The sequence below is a fragment of the Euprymna scolopes genome, chromosome 21, assembly GCF_053919585.1.
Source record: "Euprymna scolopes isolate OS-2025 chromosome 21, ASM5391958v1, whole genome shotgun sequence".
Lineage (NCBI taxonomy): Eukaryota > Metazoa > Mollusca > Cephalopoda > Sepiida > Sepiolidae > Euprymna > Euprymna scolopes.
The window spans coordinates 24,224,120-24,249,968 of record NC_136502.1 but is presented as its reverse complement, the minus strand read 5'-3'; the positions used below and the strand labels follow the sequence as shown (position 1 = coordinate 24,249,968).

Here is a 25,849-nt window from a genome sequence, read left to right as displayed (position 1 = left end):
GTATATGTGTGTGTGTGATTTTTTTTGTTATAGATTCGGAATGTATTGCATGGATTTTAACCAAACATAACATGGGAAATTACGAAAGTAACTTGATGAATTGCACGCCTGTGGAACTGTCTTCCGTTTGCCTGCTTTCCAGCTGACTACAATATGGTTGTCTTCAAGTCCAACGTAAACATGTTCTTGATGAGTCGTTCCACTTAAGTTAACAAATTTACCGAATTTCCTATACTAACGATTACTATAGTGCCCAATTGACTCCTGTATACTCTTTAACCCTTATTCTCGAGGGGCCTCTGGGCCTTGATAAGTAGTATATATATATATATATATATATATATATATATATATATATATATATATAACTGCATATTTCGTCTGCTTTTACACATGATATGTTATTATTATGGCAGCCATATTGGATTCACCATCTTAAATTCCATTATGACACTGATTTCTCAACCCATTTCAGAAAATTGATAGTTATTTAATATGCTAGTATAAAAAGTGAAAGTGTTATAACTTGAAATATAATGAAGATAAACGAACCAAATTCTCAAGAAAGATTGTAACAAATAATTTGTGTATATTGCTTGCTTGCATTAAACGTTATTTTTTTTTAATGACTAAAAATGTTTTCATTTTCTAGAATCTATTCACCTGAAATGGAAGTGAATCTAATATACCATCCAATACAGTGTGTAATCATAATAATAAAGTATCATACAACGAAGGTGAATGAATATCTTAATGTTTTCCTCTCCGATGACTATATTGTAACGTTGTCCGGGAACCAACACGTTGTGGCCTCAGTCGCAAAGTAGACAAAAAATAGAAATGAACTTCAACTCACTTTTTCTTTGTAACAACAACATTTATTTCCTCAGTGTTAAGACCAAGCCGTCACCAACGTGATCGTCTTCTCGAACGTATCCACGCCTCTAATGTGATAATCCTCTTTCTCCTTTTTATAGTTTTTTTCTTTGCCAGTGACATAATTTTGCATGCATTTGCATATAGCCGTCCATGCTATGTTACAATATTAGATCATGAAACTCATACTAAGCATAAGTCTACAAATTCAAAATGTCTAAAACTTTGCAAATAATAAAAAAGATTGACGTGTACATAGATATTACATAGATATTACATAGATATTACATAGATATTAAAAAACAACAACTTGTGAAATCCATTTGAATTAAAATTTGATAAAGCAAAACAGTGTTATAATCACAAGACCAACTTCATGCAAAATTTAGTACAATTCTGTCCAATAGTTTTTGATGCTATAATTGCTTGTTTTTAGTTATAGCGTCAGTAATGGTACTAACATGTTTACTCCCCTATGACATAGCCAATCTGTCAAGGATGATCCATGTTTAATTTAGCACAATTTTATAAAGAGTTATGGAAATGTTTAATTATAACATATTGTTAATAATATTAACCGACATTTTTAAAAATGACATTCCTTATGTTTTTATAGAAATTATTTTTTATGAAATCATCTAATAAGCAAAATGAAGTGTGCACCTACGCAATATAGATTAAAAACTATTTTTGACTAAACGGCATGTATAAAAACAATGACACTGTGACACTATAACCTACTCAAGTTAACCTGCCATATTTGTTGATAAAATATCTGTTATTATTATTCCCAGAAAATCTTGTATCTTTTCGCTATTTCTTTTATTATATTAATATTTTTATATTTAGATTAAGTTTTCGTCAACTTAATTATTTAACAAACAAATATTTCATTTAATTTTACAAAAATCATAGAACTGCTTCCAAAATAAACTAAATATAACCCACATTATAATCCTTTATGTCTAGCACCTGTGTTCCAAAAATTTTTATATAAATAGAGATATGGTTGCACTTAAAATGTGTCCGAATAAATTTTATTGTCACAATTAATACGTTTGAATCACATATTTAATCAGTAAATGGTTCTTACTTTTTTGTGACAATTTGTAGCAAAAGAGTAGGAATTCAAGCCAGTCCTTTAAGTTGGTTTGGCAGACTATCAAAACTTCTTCTTGAATAAGCAAAGCTCGCTTTGCCTTTCATGTTTTTTTCCTTAAGTGGTTTTATTGGAGTAAGGTTGGCAGGGAGACTCTAGAAATATTGATGTCCTCTTGGTTACTGGCCTCAACACTCCTTCTTCTTCTACTTAATACTGTCAACTAATTGAAATTCATCATCTTCTAGGATCTTTGGATATTTTTCTTGTCAAGTACAGATTACGTTGTTTGATAAATTGAACCAGAAGTAGAAGAAAAGAAATAAAAAGGAGTAGCCATGCTGTTTTGTTAGTTAGTTCAGACTTTAAGGTAGTGACAAAAAATGTTTGTACTTCAGATAAACGATCCTACTTAATTTTCTATTTTTCTACTCGTTGGCACTTGTATTATCAAACAAATTGTTTATTGCTTTTTTTTTATGCGATAACTAGTTTGAAATGCTAGAGAATTCTATCAAATCATATCGGCTTCCTAACCTAAAAATGTGCAAAACATTGATGTTATTATTTATTGCAAGACTCAATCATGTTCTGTAAAGTGAAAACAAAAGCAATAATTTCCCTCTACGAAGCAACCAAACTAAACCAAACATTGTGAATAAAGATTTGAAGATATAAAGAACTTGAGGTAGGAAACCTTTTTTTACAAAATTACCAGATTCGGCATTAACTTAAAAAAGAGTTGATATGCTGAAAAACAAAACAATCTAATAAATAATTTTCACAAATAGCTTTGTTTTGTTATTTATTTATTTTTTTTTTATTTTTGTCAAACATATTACATATTGACTAAGTGTAAGAAGTATGGCGTGGTTTGCTTGAAGCATTGTTAACGAATAAACGGTATTTTTGAAGGCTTACCATGCAGGAATGTAGTCGATAAATAAATAAATGAATAATAAATAAATAATTTTTTATTCATATATATTTTTTTTATTTACCTGATTTTTTTTCAACTGTGGATGGTATTTATTCCATAGGTCTTTTTGGGTGTATAACCCATCTTCAGTGGAGAAACATATCCATTCTTTAGGCTGTCAATTGTATCGCCACTTTACAATTGACAGCCTAGAGAATGGATATGTTTCTCTACTGAAGATGGATTATGCACCCAAAAGGACCTATGGAATAAATACCATCCACAGTTGAAAAAAAAATCAGGCGAATAATATATATATATATATATATATATATATATATATATATATAGTAATTAGTAATTTATAAAATATATATGGCGATTAAGCTACACTGAATATTCAGCGTTTCATCCACTCTAGGATTCGTCAGGCTTATGCGCGAATTCTGGAAAACAACCACAGAATTTGCGCATAAGCCTGACGAATACTAGAGTGGATGAAACGCGAAATATTCAGTGTAGCTTAATCGCCATATATATTTTATAAATTACTAACTAGCTCTACCTACGTATTGAGCACTTTTGAAGTAAATACTTGAAGTTTACGCATAAATCTATACTTTCGTATATTAATTTTATGTGAGTAAATGAAGTAGTTATATATATATATATATATATATATATATATATATATATATATATATATAATTATTTAATTATTTATTTATTATTCGTTTATTTATTTATCTGTCTATAACGACTGTACATTCCTGCATGGTAAGCCTTCAAAAATACCTCATATTACATACTGGTAAAATCTGGAGAGCGAATCTTAAAGGATATTTGTGTTTTGCATAAGTGAATGGCATATTAAAAAACATAAATTCAGATTTACAAAACTGGAACATAGGAAATTCACAAAAGATAAATTAGAAAAAAAAAAAAAAATAATTAACAAGAATTAAGTATCGAGCAAAGCATTTCTTATCCTATTCCAGTCAGATAAATAAATTAATGTGGTATTTATTGGTGCTAAATACAGGTATTCTTTAAACGTTTACGCTAAAAGTATATCCTAGTGTTTGTGCAGATTTAAATGTCTGGCGTGTCACAAGTTATAATCGGGCAAGCTCAGAGTTACATATTTTTTCAAACATTTTTTCAAACATTTTTTTCAACCATTCCTTACTTATTTGTTAATAAAAAGCTTGAAATAACCATACAAGCATCTATTCAGGAAAACCGGACTTTGATAATTATGCATGTGTACGTCACCTAAAACCTTTGCGCTAGGAGAAATAAATAGTCGAATAATACTGAACCAGCACTAAAAATGGGATAGAGGTGTGGAATACAAAATATTGATTTTTTTTAAAAGTATCTGTGAATGTTTTAAATAGAAAATTAAAAAGAATCGTTAAATGTTAAGAACAAACCAGCAGAAGAAGATACAGGAATCGAGACTGAAACAATCAAGTCGATAGCTTTCACTAAGCCACAGGAAGCACTGGCAAATAATTATATATATATATATATATATATATATATATATATATATATATATATATATATATATATATATATATTAGGGATGAGACGATTCCAATATTTTTTCCGATTCCGATACAATTACTGATTCCATATTAAATTCCCGATACCGATACAATTACCGAATCTGATTCCGATTCTTTATAAATATCTAAATATTTAACTATAAAGTTGTTATTTTTCACCATTACCGTAAAAAACACATGTAAAATGTGCAGATGTTTTCTCAAACGTAAAGATACCCTTGTGAGGGAGGATCTATCGATATTAGCTTTACTAATAGTTTAAAATCAATAGATATTCATTATTTAATTTAAATATCAGCAGTAAAAAGAATTTTCTTTACAGAAAATCAAATAAAAAAGCCAAATAAAAGAATCGATTTGGCATCGGAAAGCACACATTTTTCCGATTCCAATACTGATTCCGATACTCGAAAAAGTTCCGATTTTTTCGATTCCCGATTCCGATTAATCATCCCAACACTAATATATATATATATATACATACATACATATATATATATATATATATATATATATATATATATATATATTAATGCCTTCGTTCAGTCTTGTAAAACAAAGGATAACCTCTGTAGGGGCAGCTGGGCATGTAATTGTGAGGCAAAGGTTGCACAATCTCCAACCACACCTCTCCTGAATCGGCACTGATTGGCTCCAGTGACAAGGAGAAGTCCAGGACGACTGGAAACAATGCTGAGATAAGCAGAGAGCACATACAACACCTGGAAGTCCTAAATAATTACCCATTTTAGTATTGACCAGGTTCAATCTTGCTTAACTTCAGTGATCCAGTGGGAACTGGTTTGTGAACATGTTCGTGCTATATATATATATATATATATATATATTAGAAACTCGTTTCTTATCATTGAGAACTTTCAGTTGAAATAAAAAGTCGGTCAATTTAGGTCTTATGCGCAGATCATCATATAATGATTAGATCACTCTGACATACGGTAAAAACATTTAAAAAATAAATGTTTAAAATTCAACAGTATTTCTTACGGTTAATGGTAGCCGAATGGATTAGTGTTGCCAGGTTCGACACCCTGCACTGATGATTCCCGAAAGGATGAAACACTACTGTCTGTAGGTATTTAATAGTTATTATAGTAAATATATATATATATATATATATATATATATATATATATATATATATATATATATATATATATATATATATTCTTGTTCGTTTCATACAAGGCATACTGCCGCTTGGACATAAGGGATTACTATTTGGGATCATGTCTACAGAGGACTATTTTTTTTCTTTTTACAAAGGAGTAACCACTTATCAAGGCCACTCGAAGATAAGAGTTGATGAGTGTAAGGTGGCCACTGAGACAAAAGCTTAGTAATCGTTAGTGGTGGAAATTGGACAGAATTGGATTATTTAAGACGACAGCCCAACACGAACTTGTCTACATGTTTGCATTCAACTGGGGATGATAAACCCCATTTGTAGGTTTAGCATTGTTGTTAAATGATATTCATTATTACTACTTAGTGTAATACAAAGTTCTTTGTAAATAAACAAATAGAGCATCGTAAAGTGACAGTCAATGTTTATTTACTAGTACCTGTTCTGTGACTTAGTGGTGAGAACTGTCGATTATGAATTAGATGATTAGAGGTTTGATTCCTGGCTTGGGATTAGCCACACTGAAGAACTGTGACACATTGGTCTTTATTATAGAGTGTAAGATGATTATTAAGAATGAATCTTCATAATATGAGAAAAGGTAAAAAAATGCTACCATTGATCTAAAAAAATGTTTCTGTGACAGATTTCCTTTAAAGCATCATACAATTCCTTTTTTCCTGTAGGCATTTACCAATTTTGGCATTCCCTAAATTTCAAACTGTGTTTGGATCCAAGATAAGAGAAATAGGAAAGAATTAAGAAATGCCTATCGGGAAATAATTGGTGGCAAAGTTCCATCAAGAAGGAAAGACTCCATGCGTTTCTTTTCTGAAGAGACAACCATTGCTTTCAGAAGATTTTACTTTTCTCAACCAAGAAACATAACATTTTCATCACACTACAAAACTTGGCTAACATAACATACACAGGAAGTTATTTAAAATATAGCAATCCACTAGTTCATCAGAAATATAGCACAAATATTGTACTAGCATATGGATAGATTTCTGTGGTATAACACACACCTAGTTTCCTCGCAGTACACCATACACTCACTTCCTTGCAATATAACATTAACCTACTATCGATAGAAAGCTGGTTTGTTTCTTTTTGTAATATAGTATGTATATTTTGATAAACTATTTGTAGTTTATCAAAATACAGAATCAAGATAGTTCATATTTGGATTCATCGCACTGCTGTTCTCATTTTCAGTGCCATTTTCACAACGTTTCGGTCGATGTAACCTCCGACCTTCTTCAGGTGTATCTTGTCAAATTCAGGAATGCTTCTGTCAAACTCAGGAATTTGGACGTAATTTCAGAGAAAACCTTTATTTACTTCACATGGGCAGCATGCTCTCGTTCCGTCAGCCATAACTGGATAGAGGTCCTAAGTAATTCGCAATTGGATTTTTTGGTTGCCCACACTGAGGATTGAACCTTTAACCTTTAGAAGAATATTACTTTTACAATTGACTTTTCCAAATACTCTAACGATTGTGCCACGAGTTCTTGCAGAAAGTTCAATTTCCAAGGTAGGTGGAAAAATGGTTGCATCATTCTATCACTCCAGAAGGTATCACACTCTTGATAGGTCCTCTACCTATATAAAAGCCAAATATATCCTAAGATGGAGTACTGTTGCCACATCTGAGGAGGATCTGCTCAAGCTATTCTTTCCTTCTTGGACAGGGTACAAAACCGACTTTAAAATCTAGTGGGCAATGTCCTTTCTCATAAAAGAGACGTTGCTAGCCTATCTCTGCTCTATTCTTATTTTCATGGCAGGTGCTTGGCAGGTGCTTGGCAGAGCTTCACCTCAAAATTGCCCCCTATAAAACATTCGCCGCAAACACTCGACTAGCCACAACAACTATCAGCAATTTCCTTACTTTTCTATCTGTGCCTAAAACTAAACAAAAATTCCATGATCAGAGCTTTTCCCAGAACTGCTCGTCTATGGAATCCAATATCATGGAGCTGCTTCCCTACTGACTATAATATGATTGTTTTCAAGTAAACAAATAAATAAGTTTTTGATGAGCCGTTTTCATAAATAAATTATTTTCTACCCAATTTACGCCATCACAGTATTGCTTCACATGACACTCATCAGTCCTTATCCATCCAGACTTTGATAGCAGTGGTTCTCAACCGGGATCCAAATTTCTGGGAGTCCACAGGCAGAACATGTTGATATGTCCGAAAGGGTTCACCCCCCTCAAAAAAAAAAAAAAAAAGTGAAAAGGGATTCATGGGTAAAAAAAAGGTTGAGAACCACTGTTACATGATAAGGGCTGTCCCCTGTTCATGTAAGTATAAAAATAGAGAGATTAGTTAAAATGAAAATAAGAGAAAGCAGAAATCGAACCCTGGACATAAGTTTTAAAGAACAATAGGTTTAAATGGAATGTCCAGTAAATTGTTAATTCGGATGAAATAAATAATAAATAAACTATTCAATTGTTAAAAGAATGTGGATAATAAAATATGGTTAAATAAATTAGATATGTAGGTTAAATTCCTTTGTGGAAACAACACAAGAAAAATAGGTTATTGGGAAATCAATGTCGGAAACGTGCAAAGTCGCGCATGTTGAAACACGTGAATTTTGCTCACGTGGCCGGGATGCATGGATTTCTCAATATAGGAGGTGGGAGTTAGTTGGTCGTAGAGAGAGTCAGAGACAGTCAGAGAGACAGTCAGGGGAGACAGAGACAGGCGGACGTCTGAAGCGAGACGTCACTTCAGAAACTAAGATGTGAAACTTTGAGTTCTTAATGAGGAAATCCCGACCGGTCGTATTAAATAAATCCATCATGTGTTTTGGATAAAGCTCATCTTTGTGTTTGTGATTTCTACAAAAAGGTAAATTGTATTGTTATTATATGTCTGTGTTATAAAATGTCATTACAACAACATACACATCTCTCACAAGAAAAAGCATCACTTATAATAGTCTCTCTCTAAGACTCTTTAATGAAACAACTATATAACAAATCACAATTTGGTGTTCGTGAACCTTTTGCATCAGCGATGCAGAAACCGAACCTGGGGTCGATACCACGAAAAAAAAAAAGAAAAAATTACACGATCACAGAATTCGAAAAAGAAAAAGAAACACAACGTTTTAAAAGGGTCCAACATAATTTTTAAAAAATAAATAATACCACGGAAAAAGAAAAAATTACACGATCACAGAATTCGAAAAAGAAAAAGAAACACAACATTTTAAAAGGGTCCAACATAATTTTAAAAAAATAAATAAATAATACCACGGAAAAAGAAAAAATTACACGATCACAGAATTCGAAAAAGAAAAAGAAACACAACGTTTTAAAAGGGTCCAACATAATTAAAAAAATAAATAAATAAATAAATAATACCACGGAAAAAGAAAAAAAAATTACGCGATCACAGAAATGCGAAGAAAAAAAAATTGAACACACACGCACACAGAGAACAAAAGATACAAGAAATATTAAAAAGAAAAAGAAAAGGCCGATATGCCGTAAAAAAGAAATTCGTAGTAATGAAAAAAAAAATAGTAAACAAGTCACCATGCGTAATTCATTGATAAATGAATTGGTCTGTTAAAAAAAGAACCACACACACACATACACGCGAATGCAGAGATTGTGTAATCCATTTGTTTTGAAATTTGTAGAAGTGTCATTAGAAAATGTGTGTCAATATGAAATCGTTTGGACGAATTGTTGAATTTAATCTGTCAAAACAGGAATGTTTCAAAGGTCGCATGTACTTTCTGAAACAGGTGTAAATTGTTTGGAAATGCATTTTGTGTTCATAGTGAACTTTTCGGTTTTTGTGTGTTCATTTATTTTGTTTTTGAAAAAAAAAAGGGACAATTGTTTTGGACAGACTGTTGAATTGTTGTTTGTTACAGATGATTTTTTTTTGTTGTTAAAAAAAAAAAGGTATAACTGTTGCAAAATGTTTAAATGTATTAAGGTATTTTTTTTTGAAAATGTTTTTATGATGTTGAACAAATATTGTAAAATGTCTTATGTAAACTAAATGTTATGATTTTCACAGCAAGAATTCAAAGTTATCCGTAAATATACATTAGATTAAAATGATCTAGTAGAAAATAAGTTAAGACGTATGGTTGGCTTACAGATTCAGTTAGAATTTTAGAAGGGGGACAAGAATTAAAATTACGTAAACGGGCATTTGGAGAGTTTTTAGATGTGATAAGCCGTAAGAAAGATGTTTTGTTTTAGTATTTGGTTTTGTTGTTTTTTTTAGAGATCCTAAAAATTTTTCTCCAAGAAAAGTGACTTGGTAGGGATTGATAAGCACAAGAAATGCCCCTATACGAAAAATTTGGGAACCTGGTTAATTAAGTGCTTAAAATAAGCTGGTTGCACGTAACGACTCCAAGCAAAGTAGTAAGTCTTGGCTTAGTTAATAAACAGGCGTTGGAAAGAATACGAAAATTCTTAAGGGGACCAGTAAACCGATGAGAGGTAGTCCCGAGGCAATCACATATAGCTTAATGAAGTAAGAGACAGGCAAAAATATGCCATAGATTACGTAAGAAAGATATAACCTTGTATTTTTTTTAGAGAAGCATGAATGTGGGATATATCTGCTGGATCTTGGAAGCCCTGGTGAGAGAAAAGAAAAATCACAAAAAAATCGGGCAATTAGATAGAATTTAGGCGCAATTAAGTTGTTGGGCGCGAAAGGTGTTAGTTAGTTAGGGGTGATATTTCTAAATCCTCGTCGAAGTTTCAAGAATCCAAGCAAGGAAATCCGAGTGAATCCGTATGAGAGTAAAAAGGGATATCTTAAACTTCTGAAGCCAAACACAAAGATTTAAGTATATGAGCTTTGGTATGTCCCGTATGAGATAGTTATAGAATAAAAAACAAAGCCATACTTGATAAGACTAACCATGCGGAAAGAGAGATCAGAGCACTTTTGAGACGAAGGAAGCCGTCCATTTCGAGAAAGGTGAAAACCTCTAGTCTGCGGCATATGGGTGGCTGGAAAATAGCTGATGTGAATCATAGGTAAATACCCTACACCCAAAAAGTAAATGCCACAAAGATCAGAAAGGTTCTGATCTTATAAAAAAATAAAAAATTGTGAAGTCGGCCGTGAAGGGCTGACTGAAAGAGATTTTTTTTTGTGTTTTTTTAGCCTGATCTTTCTAGCCGTGTGGTTGTGTAGATGTAAAAATAAAAAAATGTACTAAAGTTAAAAATGCATACATTTTTTTTTTTTTTGTGAAATATGGAAGGGAGGGATGTTACATGATAAGGGCTGTCCCCTGTTCATGTAAGTATAAAAATAGAGAGATTAGTTAAAATGAAAATAAGAGAAAGCAGAAATCGAACCCTGGACATAAGTTTTAAAGAACAATAGGTTTAAATGGAATGTCCAGTAAATTGTTAATTCGGATGAAATAAATAATAAATAAACTATTCAATTGTTAAAAGAATGTGGATAATAAAATATGGTTAAATAAATTAGATATGTAGGTTAAATTCCTTTGTGGAAACAACACAAGAAAAATATGCGATGTATATACACACACACATGTATATATTTATATATATATATATATATATATATATATATATATATATATATATATATATAAAAGTGAACGTGTCTGTCTGTCTGCCTGTGTACATTTCCCTACGAAATAACTCTATAACTCTGTCAATTTTTAGTCTACAGACTCGAAATTTGATATATAGGGTACTGAGATTTGCGAAAATCTTTGTGATCGGTTTTCGGCCAGAAATTTCGCTGTTAAGAGGTCAAAGTTCAACGATTTGACCTTTGAGAATTCTACTGAACTCCTCCGCCAATTTTGGGTCTAAACACTTGAAATTTTAGATATAGGTTCCTTGGACATGAACCTAACTTAATAACTTGATTTGAATCCAAAACAATAAATTTTAAGGCGTCATAATAGAGGTAAAAGTTTTTAAAAAATTGTTCTCTGCGGTCTCTATCAAATTACTCAGACAATTTCTTGTTTAAACATTTGAAATTTTACATAAAGGTTATTCAGAGATAGGATCGAAAATTTTTAGTTAACAATATATAAATGTATGTATGTATGTTTGCATGTCTGCCCAACACTTTCGACAGAGGCCACGCATTTTACCAAGTCTAGTACCGTTTTAAAGTTCGACCTTTCATACGACAAATATCGAAAAATTGGCTAAAAACATTAACATCTTCACCTTCAACTAGGCACTTTTCTACAGGGGCGAGGGGTCGCTTTTTTCGCCAATATTTTTGAAAGTTATCCCCTCCCTTAATTTAAAAATAACTCACTTCAGGTTTAGCGGTGGTCGTAAGTCTTTTTTCCCGTTTTTTCCTCGTTCAAAGTACGGGTTCGAGCCTGCCTTCATACTACCACTTTTTGTTTATTTTGCTCAACATACACATCCAAACACCCAGGCAACGTCGGGCTGCAATGCTAGTCTATATATATATATATATATATATATATATATATATATATATATATATATATATATATATATATAAAAGTGAAAGTGTCTGTGTATCTGTGTGTCTGTGTATCTGTGTGTCTGTGTGTCTGTGTACATTTCCCTATGTAATAACTCTGTCAATTTTTAGTCTACAGACTCGAAATTTGATATATAGGTTAATGAGATTTGGGAAAATCGATGTGATCGGTTTTTGGCCAGAAATTTTGCGATTAAGGGGTCAAAGTTCAACGATTTGACCTTTGAGTACTCTACCAAACTCCTCCGACAATTTTGGATCTACGCACTTGAAATTTTAGACATAGGTTCCTTGGACATGGATCTAACTTAATAACTTGATTTGAGCCCAAAAAAATAAATTTTAAGGGGTCATAATAAAAAAATTGACCTCTGCGGTCTCTATCAAATTACTCAGACAATTTCTGGTCTAAATATTTGAAATTTCACATAAAGGGTATTCCGAGATAGGGTAAGCTTTTTCATCAGTTTGGGTCGAAAATTTTTAGTTAACAATATATAAATGTCTGTATGTATGTCTGTTTGCATGTCTGCCTTAAACTTTCAATAGAGGCGACGGATTTTATCAAGATCAGTATCGTTTTAAAGTTCGACCTTTCATACGACAAATATCGAAAAATTGGCTAAAAACATTAATATTTTCACCTTCAACTAGGCACTTTTCTACGGGGGGGGGTAACTTTTTTCGCCGATATTTTTTAAAGTTATCCTCTCCTTTCGATTGTCTAGCCTTAATTTTAAAAAATGTCGCTTCCGGTTTGGCGGTGGTCGTAACAGCATAAACGTTAGGTTTTACCCCGTTCTTTTCCTCCTTCGCGGTAAGGGTTCCAGCCTGCCTTCCTACTACCACTTTTTTTTTGTTCTTTTTTTGTTTGTTCAACAGACACATCCAAACACCCGGGCAACGGCGAGCTGAAATGCTAGCACACACACATATATATATATATATATATATATATATATATATATATATACATATATATATATATATGTATATATCACATACATGTATACATATATCACATATATCAGATGCATACACACACATACACACACACACATACACACAAGTATATATAGATATAATATATAATCTTATGTAACCTGACAACTGTATTACACAGAAATAAACAACCAGGAATTAACACATAATTACCAGAATATTTCGTTCAAACAGTTCATCAGAAGACTATGAGATCACTTCCGAAAGAAAAATCCTCAATTAAAAACAAAAGCAAAAAATCCTTTTACATGTATTTTCCATAAAAATCAGTTCCTGAAAGGAACCAAAGATTCCATTCATAGACAACCGGAGTTTTTATATATATATATATATATATATATATATATATATATATATATATATATATATATATATATATATATATATATATATATATATATATATATATATATAACTTTTTGGGATATGTATACATATATATATATATATATATATGTATGCATATAGATAGATAGATAGATAGATAGATAGATAGATAGATAGATAGATATATAAGCAATTTGAAGTGTTGATAAAATGAAAGTTGCTGAATACAAAGTAGCGCTTTATAAATAAACTTTGTATAAACATTAAAACATCTCACACAAATTAATTCCTGTTTCTGTACCAAACAGATCGTCGGGGTTGTGACAACAAACGCAAGTTAATTTGTATAAGCTGTTTTAATGTTTATATAAAGTTCATATATATATATATATATATATATATATATATATATATATATATATATATATATATATATATATATATATATATATATATATATATATATATATATATATATATATATATATGAACTGGTGACGATATTTACTATAAATATATTTAATTTCTACTCTGCTGGAATTATATTTCTTTAATTAGGTATTGCTAAAGAATCCTTATACGATATTTAACCATCCAAATCTCATGGGACATTACAATAATGGCGCCCATGGATCTTTTTGTCATTGCAAAATAAAGTCTTAGATCTGCTCAATAGGATCTAGTACATTCCAATGAAGTCCACACCCAGTTCTTTTTGATATTGCAAAACTCAGTGCTTTGAAATATAAAATATTTATTCTTCAAAATAATAAAGCACACAACTAGTTTCTTATTGTTTCTTACTAAATCTTGTACCCAACTTAATCTTTGCAATAATTCATTTTTTTTGTTTTGTTTGTCCGGTATTTTTTGCATAGATTTGTTTGACTGAAGGTTTTTCACTTTAAAGGTTGATTTGTGTTCATATTTGCTATTTTAGTTGTCTCTTGGATTGGCATTTACATTACAGTCGTGAAAAAAGCAAGGACAGCACTTAATTTCATTAATGTTTATATCCAAATGTTTGGTTTCTTTTTTATTTATTAAAAATGTTAAGCCACTTGATAATATTTCCTTCCTATAACTAAACCTTTTGCCAATCAAAATTAAGCTCTAAGTATATGTGTGATATCGTCATGTAGCGTAGAAGGAGGAACCCCAAACGTTGTCCATCGCTAGCTGTCTAGTCGCGTCAGTCCCCAGCGATTTTCTTCTCGACCTGATCTATTCTCGCCCAGCTTAGACACCAATCTCTCCAATCTCTCTCTGAGGATTTCCGAGCCACAGTCACAAACTGAACCTATCCTCAACTGTCACAAACACAAAACCCTCCTCAAACTCCTCAAGACCCTCCTCAACTCATCGCCACCCTCAAAACTGACCTCAAATCACTCCCAAACACACTGACCTCTATTGTTCAATCCTTTGATCCAAATCACTGTCTCACACCGATTAACAATCCTATTCAGCTTCCTTTGTGTACCTTGGTGAACAATTCCTCTCCGTTGTTCTGCTGATAAACCTTTATCTTCTTTGTTTTCTCCTTCTCTTCTACTTCCTAATACCTGGGTGTGGGGTGTGTGGGATGTCGATGGTGTTACATAACTAGTGTTCAAATAATCGTATACTATGAATTTATAAAAAATATTTGTTTTGTATTTATTCTTGCGCAAGCAAGCGGTCAACAAAACAAACCCTACTTATAAAAGGATATAAGAGGATTTATTTTGTGTTAAAAAGTAACACGTCAAACTATGCACGCACTTAATATCTCTCATACTTAAATATATGAAAAGACAGACTGACAAAGATATGTAGAGGTACACCGACAGAACTGGTTGTTTGGAGTTAGATTGAAAAAAGAACTTGTTTGTGGAGAAGTGGACAATGATGTGACATATTAAACCAAAAAAAGGGATTGGATTTGAGAGATGCCTTTTATATAGACAACCACGTGGCTAGATCAATCGAAATCGACCTGTAATCTGTTACTCCAAGTGTTAGGAAAGAAGCAAAAAATGTTTATGATAAACATGGGAATAAGGCAACAATACACACAGGCACACAATGGTAAAAAACCATGTGATCTGAAGGACGCCATGCAATGTTGATCAAATTTTGCAAAACTGGATCGACATTAGCTCTATCACAGATATTTGAATACTCTCACCGAAAAATATAGCAATTCATACAGCTATATTTATTAACACACACAAACAATTTCTTGATGAGCCGTTGCCCTTAAGTAATCCAATTTATGAAACTTACACTACTAACGATTACTATGATATTGTCCCATTGACTTCTGCACACTCTTTAACCCTTATCCTCGAGTGGCCTTTAGGTCTTGATAGATGGTGACTCCTACGTTAAAGAAAAACAGCAAAAAACAAACATGCATGTACCTATTTACAGTGCCTTCTCACGGGACAGAGTTAGACACCAGGGTCGTTTTTTAACGTGGAGAAAAGGTACAAAAATAAAAATTGTCTCAGTCGTGAAGGATTTCTCCTCCACCGAAAGAGAACAAGAAATGGAAGTGCAGCATCTGAAGAACAGATGGTATTTATTTGCTCCCCCACCGAGCAAATTAGGCACAAGGCCGATTTTTAATGTGAGGAGTGAAGGGAGGGGGAAGGGAAAAAAGGGACCAGCTCCCGAGAGGTGGGAAATGGGAGCTGGTTAATGGTCAGGCATGTGGGGTTGCCCCCACATCTGGTCTTTGCTAGTCATAGCTAGTCATAGCTTGCAGCATCTGCCGGAACAGATGGTATTTATTTGCTCCCCCACCGAGCAAATTAGGCACAAGGCCGATTTTTAATGTGAGGAGTGAAGGGAGGGGGAAGGGAAAAAGGGGACCAGCTCCCGAGAGGTGATAAATGGGAGCTGGTTAATGGTCAGACATGTGGGGTTGCCCCCACATCTGGTCTTTGCTAGTCATAGCTGGTCTTTGCTAGTCATAGCTTGCAGCATCTGCCGGAACAGATGGTATTTATTTGCTCCCCCACTGAGCAAATTAGGCACAAGGCCGTTTTTAATGTGAGGTAAAAACCAGCTCCCCTAAAAGTAGGCAAAAAGGGGGCACTCTGGTTACCAAAAATAATAATTGTCCCAGTATAGAGGGTTTTCCCTCCATTGACTGGTACAAATTATCTTAAGTGCAGCATCTGCCGGAACAGATGGTGTTTATTTGCTCCCCCACCGAGCAAATTAGGCACAAGGCCGATTTTTAATGTGAGGAGTGAAGGGAGGGGGAAGGGAAAAAGGGGACCAGCTCCCGAGAGGTGGGAAATGGGAGCTGGTTAATGGTCAGCCATGTGGGGTTGCCCCCACATCTGGTCTTTGCTAGTCATAGCTAGTCATAGCTTGCAGCATCTGCCGGAACAGATGGTATTTATTTGCTCCCCCACCGAGCAAATAAGGCACAAGGCCAATTTTTAATGTGAGGAGTGAAGGGAGGGGGAAGGAAAAAAGGGGACCAGCTCCCGAGAGGTGGGAAATGGGAGCTGGTTAATGGTCAGGCATGTGGGGTTGCCCCCACATCTGGTCTTTGCTAGTCATAGCTAGTCATAGCTAGTCATAGCTTGCAGTATCTGCCGGAACAGACTACTACACTTTGATCTTGGTCTTTTGGCCAAGTAATCTTGCATGTATATATATATATATTATATCAGGGAAACACTGCATCTCCTTTGATTTCATTATATATATATACATATATATATATATATATATATATATATATATATATATATATATATAGCGATTATAGACAAGACAAAGTCATATGTTGGTATACATATATTTATTTGTCGATGTGATATGCTCTTTATACATATATATTTCGAAGCCTAATGCTTCTCATCAGAAGAAGGGCTACAAGCTATGTTGCAAACATTTCAATGCGACATCTAGCTAGGGACTATTAAAGTATTTTGCATATAAGGATATGATGGACGCGGAGTGAGCGAATCAATCTGTGGGTATTAAACTAATGTAGGTGAATTTTAGTTATTTAGATTAGAAGCTATCTCATTTCAATGCGACATCTAGCTAGGGGATAATAGGAGAGGGTTTATATATATATATATATACATATATATATATATATATATATATATATATATATATATATATATGTATCAGTCTTGTCTGAGGAAATAACAAAAGGTGATCAACTAGCGATATGCAACATTCCGACTTTTGATCGTTAGGATGCTCTCTGACTACTTTACTGTGTTATGTCAACATTTGGCATTTATAGGTGTTTAATTTCACTTAATTCTTGTGTTCAGTGCTGCTAGCCGGAAGTAACGTACGAGCCAATGGAGTCAAAGGTTGAGTTTGTAATTAGGGTCGAATTTCCCGACCAGCAGTAATTATTATTTGTCTATGTATATGTGTGTATTCTCAAAAGATGAAACACTAGTGTCTGCAAGTATTAAAAATAATTAACCCATTTTATATAAATATATCTAACTACAACGACAGAATGCCACCTACACGCAAAAAACCTGTAGAGGATACACCAGAATCCCAAAAAACACTCAACATGGAAAATAAATATCTCGAGGATGAAATTCTAAAACTGAATGAAAAGATGGACAGGATATCCCACCAACAGGATAAGATACTAACCAACATCGACGAAATTTAGTTCTCCTAAAGAAACAACAAGAACATTTAGAACATCTAAAGGAACCACATATCCGGAATGAAGTGCTGAAAACAAAAGAAAAAAAACTCCAAACATGGAAAACTCTTATTAAAAAGAGAAAAATGGCCTACTATCGTGCAGTCAAATGCAGCGACACCACCCTAACCTACAGGACATTTTTAACCATGGAGGAGCAGTTTATCCCAAACAAATTCCGAGAAAAAGTCACACCACAAGATACAGAGGAGCAGAAAAAAATAAAAAAGCCCTAAACATATCAAAACTACAAGCTGAAATCGAAATACAGGAGGACAGAAAGATACACCTCACAGAGGAATACACCAAAATCGACGATAAAATACTCACCGACATCAGAAAACTATGCCCCAAGGATACCCACCAATTCCTTATTGAACTTTGGGAGTCTGAATGCAGAGAGGAGGAGGAAAAATCCAAAAGAATTATCGAAAGGAAAATAACCTGGCTAAAGAATCTTCCAGAAAAAGAAAAAAACGAACAAGTACCGAACATGTCCAGTCAAACCTACCAAAAACCGAAACATACCCGATTTCAACAGCTGGAAAGATTCCAAAACAAAGGTAAGAAACGAGACACACATCACTCTCAAACATACCCACACAACAGACCCAAACACTCACAACGAAACGACCGGAACATATTCATACCATACACCCATCCCCACCAACAAACTCAACCAAAACTCCCATATAGAACACCACACATCCACACAAGAACACAGACATCATACAAACACAAATACTACTACCAAAATGCTCCAAAAAACAACATATCAACAACCGGCAACCCACTACTACATGACAACACTAAAAGATACAACCTCCCACAATACGAAAATAGTTACTACCAACCACATCACCCAACTCAGCCAAGAACTCACTATCTCTTACCCCACCCCACCCACACCAACCACCAAAAAATCCCCCCACTTATCAACCCCCACCGTAACAACCCAATGGAACTAAACCACCCCTATAGATACCACCCAACACAAAACAATCTTTACAACACCCACCCCCAGTACCCCACAGTACAAAACCGACCCCAAAAATACCCCCCACACAAACACAACCAATCCGAATACCCCAGGTACCATCATAACCCATACATCCCCACAAAACGACACAACCAACCTCCCAACCGAATCAACGAAACTATCGACCCTCACAATCATTTTTTAGGAATCCCTCACAAAATGACAACACCAGACTAGACAACAAAAAACCCAAAGTCATCAACCTATCTACAGAGATGCTTACAAAGGACGAAATTGAAGTACTAAAACTAGGCCTCAAATTCTGCCCAACTCCCAGAAGTAACATAGCAGAGTTAAAGAAAGACCTCAAAGAATTTGAACTCAAATTTAGACTCATAGATATACTTAACGACAGTGATAACACAACAGACGACTCTCTAGTGAAGAACAAATCAACATACTTCCCCAACAAACATAACAACACAAAAGAACTAAATACCTTCTTTGAAACACTCTGGAGCCTCAACCCCCAACAAAAAGAAAACCCCACCAGTAATCTAACACGAAAATAAAATCAAGCACTTAAAAAAATCCAACACAATAACAACTTAGTTATAAAGGAAGCAGACAAAGGTAGTGCAGTAGTTATAATGAATAAGAACTTCTATAAAACAAAAATTTCAGAATCACTAGGGAACGAAAATTATTACAAACCAATTAGCTCTAACATTGACGACACAACCATATCTAAAATAACAAAACTCTGCACAACATACAATAGTACATTAACTAAAAAAGAAAAAGACTTCCTTACAAACTTCACAACAAAAACAAACATCTTCTATGGGCTACCCAAAATACACAAATCTAACCAGGTAAGACATGCCATCAACATACAAAAGTCGGAATACATAAGCACCCCAAACCCCAACGACCTCACATTCAGACCCATAGTAGCAGGACCATCATGCCCAACAAGCAGACTTAGCAACCTAATAGATATACTATTACAGCCCTTCACCAATCTAGTCAGAAGTTTTGTAAGAGATAACACACACTTCCTTAGCTCCCTACCACAAACAGTAGACGATGGGACTATACTAGCCACATTCGATGTTAGCAGCCTATATAGCAATATCCCACACAATCAAGGAAAAGAAGCTATCGCATATTGGATTGACAAACATACACAGACTTTACACCCCAGATTCAATAAACAATTCATGATTGATAGCATCGACACAATCCTCAATAACAACTCCTTCCAATTCAATAAAGACAACTACATCCAAATACTAGGCACAGCAATGGGTACCAAAATGGCACCAACATATGCCACCCTTACACTCGCCTTCCTAGAAGAGACCCTTTATGAAAGGATAGAGCAAAAGTACGGGCACAATATAAAAACACTCTTCATAAAATCTTGGAAAAGATACCTAGACGACTGCTTTATCCTCTGGAGAACCTCATGGGGGGATATCAAAGAACTCCACACTTTGCTACAAAATCTACACCCCAAAATAAACTTCACACTAGAACAAAGCCCCACAGAACTACCTTTCCTAGACATCCTAGTAACAATAAAAGACAACAACATAATCACAGACATCTACCACAAACCCACAGACACTCAACAATACCTCCACTTCAAAAACCACCATCCTAAAAACTGTCTAAAATCAATACCCTACTCCCTAGCACGTAGAGTCTGCACCATAGTAACAGACAGCCACCTCCGTTCAACTAGACTGAATGAACTACAAATAACACTACGGAAAAGAGGATACCCACTACCACTAATACAGAAAGGTATTGAACTGACTGAAAAAATTCCAATAGACCAACTAAGAACCCCAAAAGAACACAACAAAGAACAAATTCTAGCATACGTCTCTACACACAACACAAACAACCCAGAACTATTCACACAGATAACAAAAAACCTTATCCTCCTCAATCAGAACGACATACTTAAAACAACAAAAATAATAAAAAGCAAACGCCAACCCAAAAACTTAAAACACATCCTAACTTCCTCAAAACTCATCCCACATACTACAAAAGGAGTTACAAAATGCAACAAACCGCGATGTGGAGTATGTGACATAATAGTAGAAGGTAACACATACACATTCAAAAACCCAGCACAAACATTCAAAATAAAAAAGGATCTAAATTGCACCTCCAGAAATGTAGTATATGCACTAAGATGCACAACATGCAACAAATCCTACATAGGCGCCACCAAAAATTTCAGCAATAGAGTGGCCTTACATAAGAGCAACATCAAAATTGCAGATAACAGACACCTCTATGTTTCAAAACACGTACACACATGCAGTGGAAACAGCTTCAAAATAATGCCAATCTTCCAAACAGATAATTATTTTATTTACTTACACAGGAAAAAAACTTCATCACAAGATTCACTCCTGAACTGAACAGAACCTAATACCATCACACAAAAACATGAAATGCAATGTACACTCGCATGCACACCCATACACATACACATATACACACCCACACATAAATCAGAACCGACACATTAAAACACACACACGTGCGCGCATACAACCACACACAGACATAACACCCCTATCTCTAATACAACACACTGAACAATATCAACCCTACTTAACCTCGAAACCAACAACATTAGGAGACACCTAGAACCATAGTATAATATCTGTTCCAACGCCTCGCTCCCTCCTCAGTCAGGGGAGGATAACCCCCTCATGACTGAAACGACTATCTTCCCTTCTATCATCCCCCTCCCATACCTACACCTCCTCCAATGCCCCCCCCCTCTGAGGAACAACATCTTCCCCACACTAGGAACCGATCCTGGGTCTGGCCATATCCACATGGGGAGACAAATAAATAGAAGCATTAAAAAATCCCCTATTGTAAATACACCCCTCTTTCTAAACGAACATAATATAAGACTAAAACGGAAAATCACAATACTAAAATCCAAGAATCCAAAAAATAAATATCAAAATAGAATGAAAGCACCCCTACCCTTACTTCAGAAGAGCCAGTCCCCCCCTCCTCACACATACACATTAGTAACGACCTCGGACCAAAGCTGCCTTCCTAAGGAAGCAAATAACCCCAAAATAGTATAAAACAATATACACATTCCCAAACCAATAAAAGCAAACACACACACGCACACACACGCGCACACACACACATAAACACACACGCACACACACACACACACACACACACACACGCACACACGCACACACACATACGCACACACCCTACCCCACCCTAAGGCAAAAAAAAAACATTAGCAGAAAGAGATAGCGACTGACTACAGCGAGGTCAAGTCTCCCTGGACAAACCAAATAAAAAAGCAATAAAAATTCAGCATACCAATGTATAATAAACATTTACAAGCCTCCACTCCTTGGAAAAACTTCAAACTAACTACGAAAATCGCCATTTTTACACATTTGAAAATAATTTCTGACGAGGATGCATCACAGACCGTCTGAAACGCGCGTAAACGATTTCAATGGCTTAAAAACATTATTACAATGATCCAAACATAATTCTCAATGAAAAACCAAGACACGGAATAATAAAAGAATGTTAAAAAATACACATCGTTGGTGACTACTCCCTTATTTAAATATATATATATATATATATATATATATGGAACATTGTAAAGATTTTTCAGAATTCAAATATTATGTGCCATTTGCTGTGGAGTAGATCTCCAGCACTACGACTCTCTCTCTCTCTCTCTCTCTCTCTCTCTCTCTCTCTCTCTCATACACACACACATCTTGCATTTATTAGTTTAGATATTGATAAGAGTTATTACTTCAAATTCTTTGTTTTCATGCTTAACCCAATCATACCAAGACCTTGTAGCTGAGTTTTTTATTGTTTAGGTTTATGCTGCTTTTGTTGGCATAGATATTAACTGTAGATATTGAATCAAGAGAAATTTGGTAAAACAAAGAAGAAGCCCTCCTTACAACCTCCATCAGTCTTATGGGAGTTAGAAGGAAACCGTTACTCCGCTGGGGTGGGGGTGGGTGGGAGGAAATCTTATTCAATTTACAATAATTTTGTTACCACGCTTGTCACCATTGTTATTGCTGTATTTGTGTAATATGGGTAATTAAATTATTGTTGTTGTGTATAAGGAAGTAACATGACGCCAACTGAGACATTGGCTTTAATTAACCGACGTTGCTTCTGTGTATTTTTCTGAACAAATACACAGAAACAAACGGATACGATAGCTTTGTCTTCGTGTGTCTGTTTTTACGGCATATCAACACTTTGGGGTCATTTAATGCCAACACATTTTTTGTATGTGATTACTTGAATACAAGCTGATTTCCCCCCCTAACTGGGAGATTATTAGTTTTTAAATAAACGCAATAAATTCAACAGGATTTTAACATGACATATAATTCAAACGATATTTAGTTTCATATCTATTTGCGTAAGTATACTTTGATAATTATGTTTCAGTTTGAAGAAATATGGTATAATAAAATTATTGGGTGTTCGTTCGCGCCTGACCTCCATAGATTGTAAATATGTCACAAAGTTTAACAAGGTTTTTTAAAAGGGGTGAGGGTCCACAATAACACCTTAACTTTAGTCTTAATTCACGTTAGCTTTTATTTATTTTTTTGAGTTGAATCATATTGTGTCGAATAAATTTACCTCATAAATTTACGTTCGTATTAAAGTGAAAGCCAAAAAAAAAAAAGTCGGAACTTTAGACAATTCTCGACACAAATTTTGCATAACTCTGTTTTTTTTCCTTCTCCACTTGCACGTGACACTCTTTCGAAAATAGATAAATAATAAACAATAAGAACGTTACTTTATGTCAAAAGAAGGAAAAAATCCTGCTCAGGTGATTATGTGTCTTTTTAAAAACATTTACATAACCTTTTTATTTTCATTTATATATCTGTTTAAGCTTTTTTTGTCAGTGTACTAGAAGGAAATCAGTTGATTACAACCATTTCTGCGTGTTCTTTACATTACAATAGTACAACCCTGAATCCGACGGCGCAATACTACACCGTTCAATACTGTAAAACTGAAACGAAGCTGTTCTGCTTGAAAAAGGCGCCATTTGCTTCTTATTCATATTTATATCGATTCTTTGCTTTAAAAAACTAAAGTAATTACGTGTTTACTTTTTTAATATCCCATTTTGCTGTTTCGGATTATTTTACTAAAGTAAGTAAAGCTTCATTATTTTTCAAAACTGTTTTTGTTTCTTTGTTTTTCGATATTTCGTCGATATTATTTAGTAAGATTGTTTAGCAGAAAAGCCAACCCGAAAAAATAAATATACAAGAAATAAATGTTACCATAGTCAATAAAAGTTCAGTTCATGTTTATTTTGTTTTAAAATAGTTTGTAATGCTCTTTACTTGAAATAATTTCAGCGAACCGAAATTAAAACGAAATTTGAGGCGATAACTAGTTAAATGAATTTTTATATAAACTACACATGCCATAATCGAATATTCCTCAAGCACAAAATAGCGGAAAACATTAAAATATGTTTATAAATATTCCTTACGTTGACGGTACTCTCTTAAATTGTTAACACAGAATGCTCAGGTGCCCCTCCTTCAAATTGAAAACGGGGCTCTCCATTTCAAAGTCTCTGCCATTTTGATTTTTTTTTAAACCGGTTCGTGAATTAAAAAAAAAAATTTTTTATAAACTACTTAAAAATACAAACCAATGAACTTTTCTACCATAAAAGTAATTTTTATTGACTATGGTAACATTTATTTCTTGTATATTTATATTATTATATATATAACATTTTCTCTTTGTAAGGAAACATAATTTTGTTGGTCACTCTTGGCTACGAATGGAAACAAAGTTGATATAAAAATATATATTTTCGCGAAAATTATCTTTACTTTCATCATATTTTGCTTAGGGTAAAATTTTTGAGTATCAAAACGTATCTCTTTACAACCCCCTCCTTTTCATAACCTATCATACTTTCATCAATCACATGCCATTTTCTGTAGGCTGATTTTGAACCCAGTCAACAGCGGATACTTCTGCTAATATATATATATATATATATATATATATATATATATATATATATATATATATATATATATATATATATATATAATGTCAAAAATTTCCCCCACTCTTTATCTGTGCCTAAATCAAACCGCGGATTCCATGAACAAAGCTTCTTTCTTAGAACTGCACGCCTGTGGAATTCTGTTCCGTCTGCCTGCTTCCCACCGGACTACAACTTGGATGTGTTCAAGTCCAACGTTAACAAATTCCTAATGAACCGCCCCCTTAAGCAAACACTTCATCAAATCTTCACACTAAGGTAATGTTCTTGCAATAACCCTTATCCCTGCGTGGCTTCCGCGCCTTGATAAGTGGTGATCACTGTGTAAAAAAAAAAAAAAAAAAAAAAAAAATATATATATATATATATATATATATATATATATATATATATATATATATATATATAAGCGGATCAAAGAAGTATATAAGGATTCTTGAAATGGAGACTTCGATATAATAAAAAGTCGACATGCAGATGACAAAGACAACTTCTCCACATTGTATTGTATTCCCTTGTTTCAAATTGATCAATAAATCAATATACATCAGTATATATTTTTCTATAATCAATATCTTTGTCACCTCTATGTCG

The 25,849-nt window shown here is 33.8% G+C and overlaps 1 protein-coding gene across 4 annotated transcripts in view; it reads right to left on the bottom strand.

The window, feature by feature from the left end:
- The window catches only part of LOC145242057 (protocadherin-19-like), a 261,891-nt gene that overhangs the window by 33,546 nt on the left and 202,496 nt on the right, over nucleotides 1–25,849 (bottom strand). The window lies entirely within an intron of this gene.